This window comes from Haliotis asinina, chromosome 12 (genome assembly GCF_037392515.1).
Source record: "Haliotis asinina isolate JCU_RB_2024 chromosome 12, JCU_Hal_asi_v2, whole genome shotgun sequence".
Lineage (NCBI taxonomy): Eukaryota > Metazoa > Mollusca > Gastropoda > Lepetellida > Haliotidae > Haliotis > Haliotis asinina.
The window spans coordinates 37846590-37868729 of NC_090291.1; the positions used below are offsets into that span (position 1 = coordinate 37846590).

The 22140-nt window shown below is 36.2% G+C and overlaps 1 protein-coding gene across 1 annotated transcript in view; it reads right to left on the minus strand.

The window, feature by feature from the left end:
- The window catches only part of LOC137257699 (zinc finger protein 62-like), a 43837-nt gene that overhangs the window by 13872 nt on the left and 7825 nt on the right, over positions 1-22140 (minus strand). The window contains exon 2 of the mRNA XM_067795083.1: positions 11864-11962. The gene's annotated coding sequence lies outside the window, so the exon portion shown is untranslated. The remainder of the gene's footprint in view (positions 1-11863; positions 11963-22140) is intronic.

Here is a 22140-nt window from a genome sequence, read left to right on the forward strand (position 1 = left end):
GCCTTAGAGAACGAACAAGAGCACTGCTAATACGTTTAAGAGGATTTACATCTAACCATGTTAAGATGAAAGATTGATCTCCTTTCAAATAACCGTTTTTCACTAGGTAAAAAACACTTGCATTTGATCTTTGAATCCATACAGGATAACAAATCAATCAATGCCACATTATTATCTAGGAGCATCAATCCTTTGATCAGTCAGACCCCTGTAGGTCAATACTATCCCGATGGACTATTTCACATACTTATCAAGTAATTAAAGCATAAAAATTAAATTAAAATAAGTGTTTGATATAGAAACACTATTATTATACCAGAATAACAAAAGTATTCAAATACAATATCTGGAGAAGGGTTATTAGTCCCTTTTATCAAAATTATCTTCAATTCAAACATTCTTGTTACAAATGGAGCTTTGTACAAAGGAAAGCTGGAAATCCACGTAAAAATAAATTTTGCAAAAAAAACGATGACTTTTGGGTCGTTTCAAAAGAAAAAAAGTGTTTGGGTTATGCCACTTTTAGCAACATTGCAGCAATATTGCTCCACACACTGTACCAGTGTGGGGAAATGACCCAATGTTGAGATAAGCAAACACCATAACCCCAACCCACCCAAAGAAAAAGAGACAAGCACAACACTCACTCAGGTATCGGTACATGTATGAGAGCATCACATTTACAATACGGTAAAAGAGAATATAAGGAATTTCAATTTAAACCAAAAAAAATACATACGAATGCCACTAAGAAAAAGCTAAGCATCCATTTCTGATAACACATCACATGCTCATTTTTGCTATATTAGTTGTTCATGTGAAAGAAATTCTTCTCAAAACTAACACGCTCAAAGGTAATGTTAAAATTGGATATATTTCTAGTTGTTTAACATGTCTGAAAATAACTCTCACAAAGCTTGGACATGAGTACAGAACCAAAATGGATGTGGAATTGTTTAATCTGTTGCTGTAATTCTGACAAGGTACATATTAGCTGCAATATTATAATCTGGTATTTTCAATTGAAACCACTTTGGTTTCTGGGATAGCTAAAGAAAACTTGACAGACATTATTTATAACTGACACGAGCCACAGGTACTTTATTTCATGTACACACTTTTGAATATTTCTTTTATGCAAGATGCATATTTTTAGCAATCTATTGGGCAGCTTTAGCCACTAGCCTAAAGCCTGTCTATGCTTAGTAAACTTTAGTCCAGTCTAGTGAGTTAAGGTAATTTAAGTCCATATGAGAACAATTAGACTGGCCAAGAAATGATGCAGAATGTAAAGTTTGGGCTCGTGGACTCCAGAGTATGTGGCACAGACTAACAAAAGATAATGACACTGCAGATTGGTGTGTATCATTTTGAGCAACACCCTAATCATTCTCCACATCTTTTCTCAAGTAGAAATAAGATCAAGTTGGTAAATGTTGACAAGAGTGAGTGAGTGAGTGAGTGAGTGATTTAGTGAGTGAGTGAGTGAGGCAATATCAGCAGGGGCTCACACATTCTACTCAACCGGCAAAAATGAACTCAGATCTTCAGCATAAGTTGGTAACTGTTGACAAGAGTGAGTGAGTGAGTGAGTGAGTGAATGAGTGAGTGAGTGAGAGAGTGAGGTAACATCACCAGGGGCTTCACAGATTGTAGTCATCTGTGAAACCTGAACTCAGATCTTCAGCACAAGTTGGTAACTGTAGACAAGAGTGAGCGAGTGAGTGAGTGATTACATCAATATCAGCAGGGGCTTCACACACTGTACTCATCTGGGAAACCTGAACCCAGATCTTCAGCAAGACAAGCGAATGCTTTAACCACAAGACTATCAAACCACTCCGTTGACAAGAAGATTCATTCACCAAATAATTATGATGTCTGATCAGCTTTATCAAATATTCAACAAAACTATATAAAATACTTTACACAGCACTCAAACATCCTTGTTTGACATCTTCAGATGTTGCTCTTGATTTTGAGACTGGAATTCACTCCCCAATATGAACAGGCATTTTGTGCAAGTAAAACTCATGCTACTACAAGTCAATAAATTGAAATATATGTACCAACCCAAAACATTGGAGCAGTCAATCGGACTCTTTAATCGGACTCTGTTGATTTCAGACATATATCATGGACTTTCAGTAACATATTAATCTATTCTAGTCAAAACACAACTGAGGCACCACCAACTATACTGTTTCTAAAATAAACCTGAGGTCAGATCAATGTTATTTGTTTTACGGATTTTTGTCCTCAGAAAACCTAAAGGCAGGAGGGAAGGAAAATAAAAATAAAATTTCCAGTCAAAGTAATATTCCTTTTACCTTCTTCTAAAAGTATTTTACTTTTGGAAATTTATGAAGTGTAAATGGGGCAAAAAACAGTCTTAAAAACACTTAACCCATTGTGGGTAATGCCAGCGTATCTAAATAGCCTATTATTAGGGCAGTATTACCATACATCCAAGGACGTATCATACAGTGGTGCAAGTGTTATTTCTTCATAGCTTGTGTGAAGATCCAGGTTTGAGGTGGTTGTGAGCATGCTTATCATAAGAGGTGACCAATGGTTTGGTTTGGTTGTTGTTCATTTTTAACGCTGCATTCAGCAATATTCAAGCTATATGGTTTATGAATAATCAAGTTTGGACCAGACTAAACCAATGATCAACAGCATGAGCATCTATTTACGCAATAAGGTAACAATGACATATGTCAAAAAAGTCAGCTAGCCTGACCACCCTATCCCATTTGTCACCTCTTATGAAGATCAATTTTTTACTTGGGTCTTCGCAGGTCAGGTGATAATTGGAATTGATTCATCAGTTTGGCTTCATACATGTCATAGATCGCAATGTCAATCACAGGACTGTCTGGTCCATATTAATTACAGACCACAACCACATACCTGGACTATTTTTAGATGTGGAAAGAACAACAAATGAACAAATACACCGATACACACAACAAACACACAAACTAGCCTAGAATGAGAGCCCAGTTGATCAAATGCATTTTATCACTGGCATTATCATATTTTACTGCTGTTTCTGTGACAGAAATTCTAGTTTTTTATACGCAACACCACCTGTTCAAATATGTTTTTCAAATATTCATTGGATAATTCATGTAGCTTCTCAGTGGGTTCAGTGTGATTCCACAAGGAAGTTTCTGTTGTTTGTTTAACTTTGATGTTTTTTTCAACTTGCCCTGAATTTCCAAATATGGTTCTGGGTGGATCATATGACCTGGAGCTTACCTTGAGCATGTCAAACAAGCTTGTTGACAGTTACTGATTATGTCATATACTGGTCTGTCACGTCTGCCATGCATGATGGCCTTCAAGAGGACACCTGGCAAACAGCGCTCAGGACATGGAACACACTTCAGCCAATCTGTCATGAGTTTAACTGCTTATTTACAACACATCAACTTAATTCAAATTAATCACTTTAACAAATAAACCCTGATTCCTTGTTTAACATTGATGTTTGTGAAAGGATTCAGCAGGCCTTGGATTTCTGAGTTATGATAGTTTTATATACATTTTTGTTTTACTTTGAGTATTGTTAGAAAGTAATTTGTCAGTTTCTTGAAATTAAATTACATCCTCTTTATGATAACTGTTCCTCTAACTATTGGCCACTCTTGACAAAGATATAAAAGAAAAGCACACTTATCTCAAAGTAGGTAACTGATGAGCATTAAAAAAATATGTAAGAATTTCCTATGTATTTTCTTCTCTACATTGTTCAACTATAGCAAAGGACAATATTACAGCCCTCTTATTTACAAATTTGATGACTACACAGAAGATGGTAAGGACAACCAGATTCTTTCACATTACTTTCATCATGGATATTACTATAGATGAGGTGATTCTTAACTTCTTTTGAGTCGTGTATTATGGATAGGGTAGAAAAAGTCAATCTGATGTATTGGTATGATGCAATACATATTCACATATGATGAACATGGGAAGATATGTACTGGCATTGGGCCTTAGCAACCCATTCTTGTAGAGTGAGTGAGTGAGTGAGTGAGTGAGTGAGTGAGTGAGTGAGTGAGTGAGTGAGTGAGTGAGTGAGTGAGTGAGTGAGTGAGTGAGTGAGTGAGTGTTACACCGCACGCAGCAATATTCCAGTTATATGGCGACGGTCTGTAAATAATCAAGTCTGGACTAGACAATCCCCTGATCAACTACATGAGCATCGATCTGCACATTTGGGAACCGATCACATGAGTCAACCAAATCAGTGAGTCTGACCACCCAATCATGTTAGCCGCCTCTTACGACAAGCATAGTCGCCTTTTAAGGCAAGAATGGGTTGCTGAAGGCCTATTCTACCCCGGGACCTTCATGGGTCCCATTCTTGTAGAAGAGGTAACTAACAGGATCATGTCCTCAAGCTTGCCTGGCTGACATGTCACCGGATCCAAACTGTGTAGATACATGCTTATGCTCTTGATCACTGGATTGCCTGGCCCAGATTCTATATTTACTTAAAGCAGCAATACTGCTGGGTGCAACATTAACTGGCAAAAGACACATATCCAAATGAGGTACCATAGCTGAAACTATTGCTTCTAGTAAGCTCCAAACATCAAGGCAAAGTGTATATACTAAATAAATTATCTAACTAAAACTATACATAATTCATTCATTCAGGGCTTTACTATAGCAACGAGGGCTAGGCAGTATGAAAAATAATGTGGTTCAGGGACTGTGAGACATACTAACTGCAAACCAACTTTGAAAGATGAGAAACACAACTTGTTTTTAAAACTGTATTGATGGTGTAAGAGGCAAAAATTTGAACAAAATTTTTCCAGGTAACAAATGTAGTATCTGCATTCTGTGACTACCGCCAGACACCATTTCTTTCAGTGAGTTCCTTGCTTAGATCGATGTGTCACATGACTACAGCTTGACATCATTTCTTTTAGCAAGCTCCATGCTGTGACCGATTAATCATGTGACTACCGCTTGACGCCATTTCTTCCATGGAGTTCCAGGGTGTGACTTACATGCTGGGACTTAATCTCACTGCACCGGTGGCCACTTGCTTCCGCGACGTCTGCCATGCAAGGAAGACATGCATGCCATGTGACGTACATGTTGTGGACAGAATACATGCTTCAGTATTGTTTTAGGAGTTTTTTTACTGCATTTCCTGTCTTAAACCCTGACAAGCTGGCTGTGGTCAGGTCTGATGGCCAACATGGGCAAGTGTGATATATAGCCATGCAAGTGCTGGAGGCATCTTGCTTCACACTGGGCAATATACCATCATATCGGAATTAACGAAAATAAGTGACACTTGAACAGTGTGCAATGGCCAGTGGGCCTGTTCAGGTAAACCTGCATGCAGATTGCAGGTTTCCATTAAGGGGATTATGGTAGTGCACTGTTGTACAAGAATAGGGAGATGGAGGGCAAAGACAGATGGGATAGTTAGAGACAGCTAGACGCGACAAGCTCAGTGCTCCAGGACAATGTTACAGTGCATGCACAGTGCTCTAGAACAATGTTACAGTGCATGCAAAGTGCTCTAGAACAATGTTACAGTGCATGCACAGTGCTCTAGAACAATGCTACAGTGCATGCAAAGTGCTCTAGAACAATGTTACAGTGCTACAGTGCATGCACAGTGCTCTAGAACAATGTTACAGTGCATGCACAGTGCTCTAGAACAATGTTACAGTGCATGCACAGTGCTCTAGAACAATGTTACAGTGCATGCACAGTGCTCTAGAACAATGCTACAGTGCATGCACAGTGCTCTAGAACAATGTTACAGTGCATGCACAGTGCTCTAGAACAATGTTACAGTGCATGCAAAGTGCTCTAGAACAATGTTACAGTGCATGCATGTTCCATGGCAATGTCACAGTCCATACATGTTTCTAAACAATGTAATAGTGCATGGATTAATACTATATGACAATATTAAAATGCATGCACCTTATGTTCTATGACAATAGTAAATGCACACATATTGTCCATGATGACAAAATCATGCAGCTAGTGGTTATGTTCCATGACAATATTACAATTTATGTGGCCATGTTCCTTGACAATATTGCAGTGCAAGCAATTATGTCCATGACAATATTACAGCGCATGTGGCTATGTTCCTTGACTATATTACAGAGAATGTGGCTATGTTTCATGACAATATTACAGCACATGTGGGTATGTTCCATGACAATATTACAGAGAATGTGGCTATGTTTCATGACAATATTACAGCACATGTGGGTATGTTCCATGACAATATTACAGAGAATGTGGCTATGTTTCATGACAATATTACAGCACATGTGGGTATGTTCCATGACTATATTACAGAGAATGTGGCTATGTTTCATGACAATATTACAGCACATGTGGGTATGTTCCATGACAATATTACAGAGAATGTGGCTATGTTTCATGACAATATTACAGCACATGTGGCTATGTTCCATGACAATATTACAGTGCATGTAATTATGTTCCATGACAATATTACAGCACATGTGGATATGATCCATGACAATATTACAGCACATGTGGCTATGTTTCATGACAATATTACAAGGCATGTGGCTATGTTCCATGACAATATTACAGCGCATGTGGCTATGTTCCATGACAATATTACAGCTCATGTGGGTATGTTCCTTGACTATATTACAGTACATGTGGCTATGTTCCATGACAATATTACAGCACATGTGGCTATGTTCCATGACAATATTACAGTGCATGTGGCTATGTTCCATGACAATATTACAACGCATGTGGGTATGTTCCATGACAATATTACAGAGAATGTGGCTATGTTCCATGACAATATTACAACGCATGTGGCTATGTTCCATGACAATATTACAGCACATGTGGCTATGTTCCATGACAATATTACAGAGAATGTCGCTATGTTCCATGACAATATTACAGCACATGTGGATATGATCCATGACAATATTACAGCGCATGTGGCTATGTTCCATGACAATATTACAGCGCATGTGGCTATGTTCCATGACAATATTACAGCGCATGTGGCTATGTTCCATGACAATATTACAGAGAATGTGGCTATGTTCCATGACAATATTAAAGGAAATGAAAGGAATACTTGCATGCTACAGTGCATCACAAAAGTACAACATTGTTTAAGGCATGCTCTTCATCATCATCATCAACCTTAATTTCAATGGAATCTGTTAAATTATCACCCAAATATAATAATTCAATTGTTTGCAGTTTGTCCAAATTTTGCATTAAAAACATTCACACTATATCAAACAAACACATCCTGATATACTAGTTAAGGCAATGGTGGACACACAAACACATTCATAGTTGAGAACCCCTGACAACCTGGTTCAGTCTCAAAATTTCAGTCACTGACACCTGCTCGATATGATTAACACTTACCTGAAATTATTCACTTGTGTGCAAGTATGTAATCTCCAATGCCAAACTAAAAGATGCCTGAGTTATTAAGAAAATATATACCCACAGAAAGGTCGTATATAAGAAGCATATTTCTTAATTAATAACAGCCAGAAATATATTTCAAAAAGCTTTTTCGGAATATTTGCCCATAATTCCACCGAAAAATCTCATCACAAGTCTAAAACAAGAAACCTCCAAAACAAATAACACCATCAAAATAAACCATCTGGGTTTTGCACAACCTGCAACTATAAATCTGACTTAAACCAGGATGACTCAACCCTTAATCCCAGCAATAACCTCAGTTTACATGTACTCTCCATATGCTGTAAGACTCAGTTGACACACATAAATCTTGCTGGTCAAAAACCATGACAAAGAAAACAATCATGTGATCAAGGTCGATAGGAGACGAACACACTGTCAATCATCTTGACAGGGAAATCCCCTACTGGCGATAACGACCCCCTGCTGCTTTGCAAGGTGATCTAGGATCACCAACAAGGACAAGGTCAAGTATCAAGGTCATACTGAGTCGTAGTCACTAACAACAACCTAACTGAAGAATTTTGAATTTGAGAAACAGCACTCAGCTCATCATAGCCTGAATGAAAATAAGCATGTCATGAAGGTTTATCAGTATTGTTTCCATGTCAGAGATAGTAACATTTAAAATATGAGGCATTTTAAGATGAAAAATCTTCATGTCCCCAAGTCCAACCTGATGAGAGAATTCTATCCTCTCTTTCTGTCTACATATACATGTATAAGTAGTTATTAAGCTATCAAATTAGGATTCGGAACTTTCTATTTTGGTCAGATACACACCAACATGAGTTTGGACAGAAAATATTGAATAGTTCTTTAGTTTCTGAAACAACACCTAACTCCCTTTCAGGTAAATTTAACATGTTTGCATGGAAACAGCAAATATAAAACATTGAAAATCCACTAGCAGCAAAAATTCACTACTTCAGGATCTTTTTGTTGAATTATATTGAGTATCAGAAGCATAATGACAGATAAGGCGTCAACTATGAGCCATCCACACTCTCAACCACAAGCACTCCCTGCATAAAATTCCAGGGGGACCATGTGAACAGTGAATTCATCACAATAAGAAGGTGCATCCTGGTACATAGATACACCTTTGTATAGCAATACATCCTGGGGATCCTTTCACGACCTGGTACAAAGATACACCTTGGTACAGCAATACATCCTGGGACTCCTTTCATGACCTGGTACAAAGATGCACCTTGGTACAGCAATACATCCTGGGGCTCCTTTCATGACCTGGTACAAAGATACATCTAGGTACAGCAATACATCCTGGGGCTCCTTTCACGACCTGGTACAAAGAAACACCTTGGTACAGCAATACATCCTGGGGTTCCTTTCACGACCTGGTACAAAGATACACCTTGGTACAGCAATACATCCTGGGGCTCCTTTCACGACCTGGTACAAAGAAACACCTTGGTACAGCAATACATCCTGGGGTTCCTTTCATGACCAGGTACAAAGATACACCTTGGTACAGCAATACATCCTGGGGCTCCTTTCATGACCAGGTACAACGATACATCTAGGTACAGCAATACATCCTGGGGCTCCTTTCACGACCTGGTACAAAGATACACCTTGGTACAGCAATACATCCTGGGGCTCCTTTCATGATCTGGTACAAAGATACACCTTGGTACAGCAATACATCCTGGGGCTCCTTTCACGACCTGGTACAAAGATACACCTTGGTACAGCAATACATCCTGGGGCTCATTTCACGACCTGGTACAAAGATACACCTTGGTACAGCAATACATCCTGGGGCTCCTTTCACGACCTGGTACAAAGATACACCTTGGTAAAGCAATACATCCTGGGGGTCCTTTCATGAAGCAACTATTACTAAGGTTAACCTTAGCTCCCATTCTTTAACATTACACTAAGATTACGTTAGAGACTTATGATCATCTTGGTGCCTTGTGAAAGGAAGCCCTGGTACATTGATACACCTTGGTACAGTGATACACATTGGTAAATAGGTACATCCATGTGCATGGATACACCTTGGTACATTGATACATCCTGGTACAGTGGTACAATCAAATAAATGGGTGTATCAAGGTACATGCATATACCTTGATACATGTCTACATCCTGATACATTGATACACCTGGATAGTGATACATCCTGGTCCATGAATACACCTTGGTACAGTGTACACCCTGGTACATGGATACATCCTGATACATGGATACTCCTTGGTAAACAATCAGATACACCATGACCAACAAACACACTCATAGAGACAACCCATCAAGATCTTCAGCAACCCATGCTTGCCATAAGGGGCGATTAACAGGATTGGGTGGTCAGGCTCTCTGACTTGGTCATCAGTTCCCATTTGCGTAGATCGATGTTCATGCTATTGTTCCCTGGATTGTCTATTCCAGATCCGATTATTTACAGACAGCTGCCATACAGATGGAATATTGCTGAGTGCGGCTTAAAACTAAACTCACTCACTCACTGACAGATACAGCAAAGTGTTTTGGGTTTTGGCCCATCTGATGTATATTTAGTCAAAATGTGAATACAGACCCACGGTTTTAACCACTTAAATAAGTAATCCCTTTGAAATTACTTCAACCATAGTTTATTGTACATAAACTCAAACAAAACAATCCTGAAAAGGTAATACATTACGAGACTGCAGCCTCATAAATATTACATTTTCCCCACACATGATAAATCTAAAAATTTGTACATTTCCTCAACATTTATGAGCAAGGCAAATTTTTATAACATCTTATAAACCGGCTGTCAAAATGAGAACATGTTGGTGAAATTAATGGTCCCTGTCTGGCATGTGGATGCACTTCAGCATACAGACAGGCAATATGATGGACAGGGATTCATGCCAAAACAGCAGCAAAGCATCATGTTCACATGGCTCGACCAATCAAATTACTGGCATTATTATGCCATGTTTGTCTGAAGAAAAATGAAATGAGTGAAATGTAATGTCTCGTATATGGTCACATGACCAAATTCTCCTGCACAGATGCGGATAATTGGTTACTTCTTGTGAGAAGAATCAAGAGAAAGGGGCAAAATTTGCATTTTCCTTATTAGAATATGTTCCTGTTTTTGTCCAATTCATAGCAACTATTTAACAAAGATTCTGTTTGACACTGCGAAGGTAAGTCATAAATCCATATAACTTCCATTGCAACAAATTTTCGAGCAATTATTTCTGACAGGACATTTCACATCGGTATCATGTAAGGTGTTAAATACTGGTTAAACTTTTTAGTTTAAACTTGTTTATCATTTGACAAAAACTGAGTTTAAAATTCTCATAGTTTTGAAAACACTTACGAGAATACTAACCTCACAAATAAATCACGTTCTCATTTATCATCACTATAAAGAAGTTAATAAATGTATTTTCAATTCAATGTACATGAAGTATAAGAGAATAATAAGATAATTAGCAGAATACATATTTTGATGACACAGGAGTCAATGATGTTACTTTAGAGTTACACATATCAAGTCCGCGGCCGCTGGTAAATGACTCCACCAGGTGTCCTTTCACACAACATGCTTTCTAACTTGCTGTCTCTCATGTGTTTTAGACAGTTCTAGTTCATACATCAGATCATTTACACAAGCTCCAGCTGACCAGTTGACAGTCAGTCCTTCATCACGGCTAATACACTCTTCACTAATTCACAAGCCACAAAATACAATATTCATTTCCATATAGACAGAAGACTTTTTTACATCTTCATCTCAATATTTTGTGAAAAACATAATTCATAAATATATATAATGTATTCCTTATTAAAGAAGATGTACCAGAAAATGTCACTTGAGCACATTGTATGCAAATTCTAAGTACAAAAAATCATAAGATGATAAACAAAATTCCTAAGTACGACTTGACATTTCTTTTTTAATTGATAAATATGGTAAAAATTGTATGCATTTGTTTCAATATGCAGATACACAGTGTTCTCTGTGCTCCACTTCAGCACTGAAATGGCTGGAGTGCTGTGATACTTAAGTACTGGGAGTGGGAAACGAAATCCACCATCAGTTATCAGAGGACATGTGGTGAACGATTGTCAATTATGTATTTATAATCGAAATACATGCACATATATTTGAAGTGTACCCATAGAAGAAAGGTGCTGAAATTGTAATTAAACAATGATAGTTGTTAAAATTAGTTTGTGAATATTGATCAAATTTTATGCTTAGTTTTCTTTATTCAAGTATGTTCTACAAAAACAACAAAAGTCTGATTAATCAAAAATACATTTTTTACAATTGATAATTATTTTAAACCCATTTTCAATCATTGGAACCCCACTTTGCATACTTGCTACCTACTTGCAGCATGGGAGAGCCACCTCTAGACACTGGATGTACATTCAGAAAACCGCCGCTCATTCACAAAACTGTTTCTGGAAACACCCTCCATAGTCAGATCTGAAAAACATGATATCAATATAATTTTACACATGTGATACACCTTGGTACAGTAATACATCCTGGTACATGGATACACCTTGGTACAGTAATACATCCTGGTACATGGATACACCTTGGTACACTAATACATCCTGGTACATGGATACATCACAACAATATTCAGGCCGAGAAATACATTTCTCTAATTTGAACAGGTCAAACATGTAAACAAAATGAATCCGGAAACTGTGCTTCATCATCAAATGATTCTAGACCTAAATTGAAGACTTTAATTCAATGTTTAACATTATTCTGTAAATGCAAGAAACAGTCTTCCACACCCAAAATTAATCAGTTACTTCAGGATGATATCAGATAGTAGTTTAACAACTACATTCAAGAACCTTTATATTTCTTGCAAAAAGTTGGTCAAATGTATATTTATTGTTTCCCTCCTGTCTCCTGTCTGCATGCAGTCACTACATTTCTTTGAAGCTGAAAATATTTCTGAATCATGTAAATTCTGATCGGTGATTTATATTCATACAGTCTGCTTTACTCTGACCCCCTGCTATGAAGATACTTGTCAGTCATGTTGTACAAAGAGGTGCCAACCCCAAATCATTGCAAATAGTACTTTCAAGGATCAAAATTAGCATTTTGACCATAAAATTAGTTGTCAACTGAATACTTAATATCACGTCACGATATGGCTGCAATGTTGCCGAGGTGACGTTAAATATTAACTCACTCACTTAATATCATGATGGATTCTGAGAATAATATGACGCAAATCAAGAGTGAAGCTTTAATTTCACATAGCAGGCACCTTCAACAGCAGATTTCCAAACTATCAGTATTACATATTTTCTTGCGAAAATGTATTTAATAGATGAAAAAAATATGTTTTGTCTGTATATCTGAATTATAATTAAATTTCTTCACATTTTGTAGTTTCAGGCTAAAATTTGTATTAACTACAATAAAATCGAAGAGGTTGTCACCTCCTATACATCATCTCCTAGCAACACCTGTAACAGAAATATTTTCCTCATTTGTTCAGTTACGTCTTTAACACTTTATTTCAAGAACTCAATAGACCATACAGGGCCCTTTCCTGATATTTTGCTATCTCTTCAAAGTTTTAACTAATACCACTTTTCATGTGTTATGATTTTGACTAAACACATTGAAGATTTCAAACTTAAAACACACATGGCATTTCATAGAACCATTTTGCAGGAGTTCCATTCTTGTCATAATAAAGCGCAGGATATCAGAAAGCTACTTTCAAAAATAGCAATGACACAAATACTGCCTTTCAAAAGCAAAAAAACCCACACAAATCATCATGCACATGAAAAAGTTGAGAGCAACCACATTTCTTCAAAGACGTAAAAAGTCAACAAGTATTCAACAGAATATGTTTCTATATCACTGTATGATCCATTATTCCTCAAATAACAATGACAGAACTTCTATGTACAGTAGTCAAAAACCAAATAGTATGATTTCAGGGAGGACAAGGCAGTGAAAGATTCCACTGAATTAAGACAATACTTAACGTTTTTCCCCTCAAGTCAAATTTTTTTCAATACCTAAATGTTCTGTTTGAAGAAACCCAGAGGGTTATATTCAGCTTGAGAGATGCTCTTTGTTTTTACAAACATCAACAAATACAATTGTGGACATGTTGGTGATCAATTTTCAGTGTTAAGTCAACATTCAGTTATACAACTTGTCAACGTCACAACAGCAAGTCGTTTTTTCATATCCACAAATATAATTTACACTGTTCCCAGATCAATTTTCAATACTGTTCCAATCTGATGATCAAGAAAGATAACTGAAAATCAATTTTAAAAGGATTAATTCATCCGCATCCAAATCTTAGGATACAAGACAGTGTGAATTCACTGAAGCTCATCTGTCTCAATAATGACTGAAGGTGGAGCTCCTTAAAAACACTCCCTCAAATTTATTTATCTGTTCTAGAGAAGTTGAAACTGAGAAACATTCGTGGACGACATGCACACATTTTTATTAAAATATAGTCAAATGAAGGTTTTGTTACTGGGAATATGTATTTGAAACAATAGTCTTGAAAAAACCTGTTGCTTCTTTGAGTTATTACCAAATGTATGGTTCTAATGCATAGCTGCCATGATAACATTTATAATTGTTATGAGTACAGTCTTAAAAAAAGTAGGGGATATTTTATTTACAGGATTGATAAAATGCAAATGAAGCCAAGGAGGAAACAGATGATGAAGAGAAATTAAGGGAATATGGGACAATTTATTCCATTCTTTTAGAAATGTTCCATCTGTATGGATATGTATTACTTTTTCTCATACGTACTGACATTGGCTAGATGTGTTTGCAAAATGGGTAATCCCCTACTTTTTTTGAATGACATGTAATGAAATTCTGTTGACTTGGAAAGGTTTGAAGGATCAATATGTTTGAGTCAAATTAACAGCACTAGGCTATAGAAATGTTATAATGTGTACCTCATCTACTCGCTTTTTAAGTTCTCAGATTTATATTCTAACCTGTATGTATGTATGTATTTACAACTATTACAAATGTTACCATGGTTACTCTATTTTGTAAGTAATGTTTGTCAAGTTGAATTCCCAAAATATCATTCAGCAGTTCAATGGAATTATTTGCACACCTGAAAAGAAGCTATCTGCTTCTTGTGTGTACAACGGCTTCAATGTATATGGTGATCGAGGGTTATGGCTGTTCAGTGGAGATGCCTAGGAATATATCATCTATTGTGAAAGCTACAGAGACAATCCTTGAGAACAACAGACAAAAGGCAATAAACTATTTTCAGGTCTCTGTTATTGCAGATTTTTATCAGCTTCTATGCAAACTAGCTTGGCTCAAATGTTTGTGGGGCCTGTCAAATTGACAGGTAACTTCCCTAATGGCTGGGACCTACATTTGCAAAATATTTACGAGTAGGAACCTTAGGCATGAAGGACATTGGTTCGCTGCATAGATTTATCCTTATCTCTTTGCTTGTCTCATCCACATCTGTTGGCATGACGATGATCTGCTGGCATAACAACCATTGATGTACCCTCATCACAGGCCTTAGTTTTGAATTCCACAGTTTCAGGATAGTTATTGATTAAACAGGCGAAAATATTTAGACAATGACTATGTGTTTTAATGTTTAGTGTTACAGATCGAATAATTTGAATTTCATACATGTGGAATAAAGTTTAATTTTGAGGATAGTTCTTAGCTTCTTCTGAGGTAATTTTGTTCAAAGGAACCAAAATTATCCTTATATTCCAGCACAGCAGGGGATACAAGAAATGGGCTTCTCATACTGTGCACATGTGGGGAATCACACCCAGGTCCTCGGGCGTGGACACTCTATCTATTAGGTTACCCCACCACCCATACTGATACGCAAAAGTGACTTGCATCTCACAGATCTAGCAAAGGCTGTATCATTTCATCACAACAAAAGAACAAAGCTCTCGATTTGACCCAAATAACATAAAAGGCAAAACCCCAAAACAATTATCTCAAGTATCACTACGATTTGTGCTGTTTGGAATACAACTAGAAATAGAACCCCAATTCAGTTTCTTATGATATTGTTGGTAATAAAATACTTCTATTTTTCATATATAAGAGGTCCAAAAGAAAAGATGGATAACTTAACAGATTAAATATTTTTTTTCCCAGAAAGTACATAAATACAACCTATTTTGAAATCTTACACTACACACTGGCAGATTCACTGGTTAACTGCAAAATGCTGCCTTAAATAAGACGCATGAAAATCTTCTTCGTAAAACTATTGTGTTATCTGTCTCATCCGCCATAACAGACATTTTTGTCTAGTATACCCAAAGCGTAACCTGCAACACATATCTCATTTATACATCATTCATCATCATGCAACTTGGAGCCATAACAATTTGACACTTACATGACGAGTCTCGTCTTATCTCAACAGTGTTCCTTCGTTGCAAAAGCATTTGCTCATCAATGGGTTCAAACCCAGATTCACCTTGACAACCTCCAGATTCTTCATCAACTCTCCTTAACCTTAAAATATTTGCTTTAAAGTCATGTTTGAATAAAAGTTCATTTTGAGAAATAGGCTGGATATTTCATGCCAAAATGCTTCAAGCATTAAATTATACAGGAATAAAATACATTTATCTTTTTACATGTTTCTGAAAGATTTGAGTCAACATATCCATTTTTTAACTTTTCTCTTAAACAAAATGATTGTGAAAATGTGTTTTGCTTATCTTTACAACCATTTGTTTCACATTAGTTTATCGTGCCCCAGGAAAATGATACACTTAACAACATGTCTGGCATCAGTTCTTATTTAGCTTCTATATTGCATATATTCCTACCCGGGAAGACCTTGGGTGGAATTGATCTTCAGTAACTCATGCTTGTTGTAAGAGGTGACAAACAGAATTATTCCTACCTGTGAAGATCTGGGTTGGAATTGATCTTCAGTAACCCAAGCTTTATTGTAAGAGGTGACTAACAGGATTATTCCTACCTGTGAAGATGTGGGTTGGAATTGATCTTTAGTAACCCATGCTTTATTGTAAGAGGTGACTAACAGGATCGGGTGGTTAGACTCGCTGACTAGGTTGACAGATGTCATTGCATCCCCATTGTGTAGATCAATGGTCATGCTGTCGATCACTGGATTTTCTGGTTGAGACGCGATTATTTACTGACTGCCATATAGATGGAATATTGTTGAGTGTTGCGTAAAACTGAACTCACTCACTCACGCTTTAGCTTGTACAGTACATAATTCAGCAGAATTAAAACATTATGTAGTGGATGTCTGTAAATAATCAAAACAGGACCAGGATCCTGTGATCGTTATTTTGTCAACCTATCCTCACTGTCAGGCAGTGTACCAAGTCATCAATTCCAAGAATCTGATATATTTGGTTGTATAACATGTATAGGCTTCAAAGGATCTATTGTAACCAACTGACATGTTTGGTTGCCTCTCAAAACAAACATAGAATACAAGGAAAATATTGAACCAATTGACATATTATTGCCTTTTCACAGCAAACATAAAATACAAGGAAACTATCATAACCAATTGATATATTTGGTGCCTCTCACAGTGAACATAGAATACAAGAAACCTATCATAACCTGTTATCCTCAGAGGAAAGATGTACAACAGTGACCTTATATCAATATGTCTGAAACACCAATAATACCAGATGAAAGTCCATAATGAATCATTTTTCTTTAAATGGCTGAAAGTACCACTAGACCACATCACACAATCTAGAGATGTAGAGAAAGCAAAAGGGAAGTCCAACAATTACTGATATGAAACAGTTTCCAAATAAATCATTACATAATTCTGCATTACAGTCTGTGGTCACCTTTTCAACCTATTTGTTTCACTAGCACTGAACGATTTAATTTCTCATTTTACAGATCTGCTGGTAGTATTTTTTTTTTAAATTAGAAAAACACAATAAAATAAATTTTCCCTTCTCAAATTATAAAATAAAATTCTTATGTTTTTATTGGCCAAAAATGGAAACGTAATGTTTTTAAGATTCTATTTTGCTTCATATTCACTTCATAAACTGTCAGAGGGAAAAATACTTTTAATATTCAGAAAGAATATCATTTTAACTGGTAATTACTTTTTCCCCCCTCCTAACTGATTTTCTGAAGACAAAAATCCATAAACCAAGAAATAAAACTGGCCTGGACTTAGCATACAATAAAGAAATAATCAATATCTAACAGGTTTGCATTGAATTGTGCAGTAAGCTGCACAAAGTTAGCACCAAGTTGCTTGTACTCCCATTCTTTAACTCTGGTTTACAACAGCGTTAAGACTGTTTTGTGCAATGGGGCCCAAGTGCATAATCTTCTCGACATATTATACACAAGGACACATATATTTCATATCATTACTACAACCCGAACTATACCCTGCAGCACTAAGTGATAAGTCCTTATTTCATGCATTTTGTAAATTACATATTGCATTTGTTTCAAGTAAATCTACTGAGACAAACAAAATGTACAAACAAAATTATTGCTGTATGCGCAAGTTGTAATCTAGAAGTTCTCCAAGATGAGTACCATGTATTGTTTTCATGTGAAAGGTATACAAATCTCTGAACAAAATATTTACATTGTATCAATTACAAAAGTCTATCTGTTCTCAATACAAAAAGTATCCAAACCATAACTTCTGTCACGTTTTCATGAAACATGTGTTTTGCTTATCATGAGAATGTACATATGTTCTTCCTGTCACATGGTACAGCTATGTCGCCACAATCATTTGTACCTTGGGCCACATGGCCGCAATACTGAATAAATGAATCGAACAAATGAACAAAATATTGATGAAATTGTCTGAGCATTACAAGTTTTCTGATTGTCTACTAAGCCAATTGTTCTATTGTTTGATGGTTAAGCAGCCCAACATCCATGGTTGTATACTGTTAACATCAGTCAGTGTATATGACATTACACAGCCCATTATTCTAAACACAATTGGTGAAGCAGCTGCATCCATATGTGATTAACATTCAACACTAAACAATGTCTGACGTTAAATACCACACAAATAACTTCAAACCTATCAAAAGTAGCAGATTCAGTACTTTAGTGACGAAGTGAAAGCCAAATGTAACATCCTTTTAGCGTCAAAATCTTTTTCTCATAAACAAGGAAACATTTCAAAATATCTAGCTGTTTATTCAAGGTGATTAAATATTAGGTAGTTATCATTCCTCAGATAAAATCTTGTCACATAAAATTCCCTGTCTAAATAGTATCTCTTCATCCAAATCAAGCAAAATTCCATGACTAATCTTCTTTTCACACCTTTTCCAGCAGGAGTTACCTCCCTTAGCCCATCTCATTTTCTATTCACATAGGGTCTGTGTCTCCAGATTCTGGAGGAAAATAACTCTATTAGAAATATGGTCATGGCTGATTCTTTCTCTGTAAGAGATTAATCCCAAAAGCACAATGAGGCAAATTCAGGATTTTAAATAAGCAAAAAGCATGCTGCACATAAGACATACATCATGAAGAGACTTGTCCAAAGAAGCAGTTGACATGTAAGGCACCCCTCAATCTGTTGCTGTGAATTCTCCAATGAATATACACTAGTGGTGGTCTGGTTTATTGAAATAATCAAACATTGGTTGCAGTGCCTGGAGAAGCAAGCATTTGATCATGTTTTTTCAAAATCAAACTCAAACAAATTTGGAACACTTGTTTGTATTATCAATAGCCATCAGAAGGTTGGTTTTGTTTGTTACATTTCATAAGCACTACAACTTGTTCCAAGATGCATTTATCTTAAAAAGTCTAGGAAACCTGTAAAGATATGAAACCTGTAAATGCATTGCATGCAAGTTGTCAAATCCCACCTCAGATTCCCCTCCCCCTCCCAAAACAATGAAAGAACTACATATATTTTCTTATGTTTTGTGCCTCAAGTAAAATGTCGCTAACCAATTATTTTCGATAACTGAATGGTTGTAATGAGCCAGTCTTCCACTATGTGGTTTTGACCAATTCCTAACACTAACATATACACCATTCCTTCATAATAAAATAATTTGATAGCAAATCTACTGCAAACCATGGCCACAGAACACATTTTGGTTGATCATTTCCTGTTGTAATGAACTTCATTTGGTAATAAAAGCAGGATACTTTATGGATAACAAATTCTCTGTTAAATATGTGACATTTCAGCTTAAATTCTCACATAGTTTTCAAGTGAAGGTGATATCAGAGGCATAATCATCTATACCAAAATATTGCATTATATGTATGTCTTCCTGACAGCGATTGAGTTGATTTTTTTGTAGTCACAGTCCCTGAACCTCATTATTTTGCCTACTGCCAAGTTTTCTCTGCAGTGTTAAAGTTTTAAATGAAGCAAGTCTAGATTTCCTCAAGTTCTGAATCTCTGGTCTCCCTGGGGCTCCTTTTCAATTAAAATGTGTTTGTTTGTTACTATCAAAAAAATATACATTCAGAGACTAAGCCTTCATCTAGGTTTCTTGACACTTTTAGAGAAATTCCAGCAATATCATGGTGGGGACTCCAGAAATGGACTTCACACTTTGTACCCATTTAAGGAATTGAACCCAGGCCTTTGGTGTCATCAGTGAACGTTTCAACCACTAGGCTACTCCTCCAGCTGTCTGACACATAACATGTTGAAGTTTATCATTGATACGTCACTGTAATGCCTCTGAACTCCTCTAAATGCCAAACACAAGGGAACAACTAATGGTGAAGGGATACAGCAAAGTCATGAAACAACATCTATCAAGAAACTCAGGTAAAAAAATAATGATTTTAAAAGTTCTTCTAAATAAATGTTTCAGCCAAGGTTTAAAAGGGAAAGCCAGCTGTAGATGCATGTTCATCGAAGCCAATTTGAGTACCTAACTTGAAATGCTTAACAACACATTTTTTAAATACTTGACAGAAAAAAAACGGAATTTGAAATGAGTAATATATTATTTTAACATTTTCAAAAAAGCATCTTGTATATTGTCTAATTAGTCAAAGAATAAGAACTTGAAGAAAAGTATTGTCTCATCCACTGAAACAACTTATCAGTGCAGTTAACATTGTTTTGTATGACAAGGCTGAGACTTTCTCTCCACCACAACATGGAGAGGTTCTTATCACATGCAGCTGAGCGAAAGTGGTGTGAAGTAAAGGTGAGAAATATTCACTTCTTTGGACAACAGTTCACATTTCATTTTCAAATACTAAAGATTTCAAAACTTGACATCATTATTTGTAAAAAAGAAAAAGAGATGGACGGAAGAGAGATGGGAATAAGCAAGAAAGGGAAGGAGTGCTGGAGGAACTGTGAGATATCCAGTGTTGTCCATAAACAGTGTTTCTCACAACAGAATTCAAATGAGATATTGATTATAGTGTGCTTAATGGAAGGGAGATAACTCTCAATATTGATAAACCTGTAAGCCCACAATCAAATAACAGATCAATATGACAAATATTTTCTCTAATTTAATAGCAAGACAGACAACAATATTTTTTTTGCAAAGTGAATAATATAATAATATATGCACAGACAGAACTGAACAGAATTGTCGAATCCTACACGTAATATGAAAACACAAGGGACAGCACAGGGACATACAAACTGAAATGAGACGCAAGCCTACTTTGTTCATCTTGTTACTATTTTCTCTCTGGCAAAATAAAGACAGGCTGGTCATGTACACAATTTGCTATATCATCATAGCATCATGAAATAGGCACTATGTTCCATACAGTCAGTGAACACTCTAGTCTGTACCATAAATCAGTCTACCAGATTTATTGTTGGGCAAGCCAGGTTAGGAGATTACAATCTGTTTGTTCATGTAAATACAACAGCTGTACACATTCAATCCTTCCTGACTGTAACCTGCATGCACTACAAAACCAAACTATCGTAATCCCATTACAACAGAACTTCGGATATCACAATCAGCTTTTGTTTGCCAAAATGTCTAAAATGCTACAAGAAAATTTGTCTGGTATTCTAATGAAGGATGGTCTCATATCTTAATAACTCATGGAAACAAATAAGGGAACATATGAAAGTACAACTGTCCCTTTATTCTTTTCAAGGTTTCTTCACAAGGTATGTAACACACTGTGGGGGAAATTCTGGAAATAAATAAAGGAACACTTGTACTTCCATGAGTGTACAATGTCCAAAGGTTTATTTATATCATGTAAAAAAATGTTCACCAATGCATGTCAATACACTCTGTTATCATGTATACATATACTGGAGCTGGATATTGATGCAGATCATGGTGATCACTAAAAATCAACTGAATATCGATTGATTATCCATAAATATTGGAAAAGTAACTTTCAGCAATGATGAAAATAATCTGAATGAAATCATTATATTTCACATCACAGGTCAGTGGTGACCTATTCATGATTGGATTACAGATAGAATGTCTTAGAACATAATTTATAAGAAGCCCATTAATATAACAATAAACACCTAACATTGTGTACTGTCCGTGTATGTTCCAATAAATGTCATAACAATAGTTTAGGTACAATATTATCAATGACACAGGTTTAACATCAGTAATCATTTATAATTGTTTGCATGTTTGCAGAGA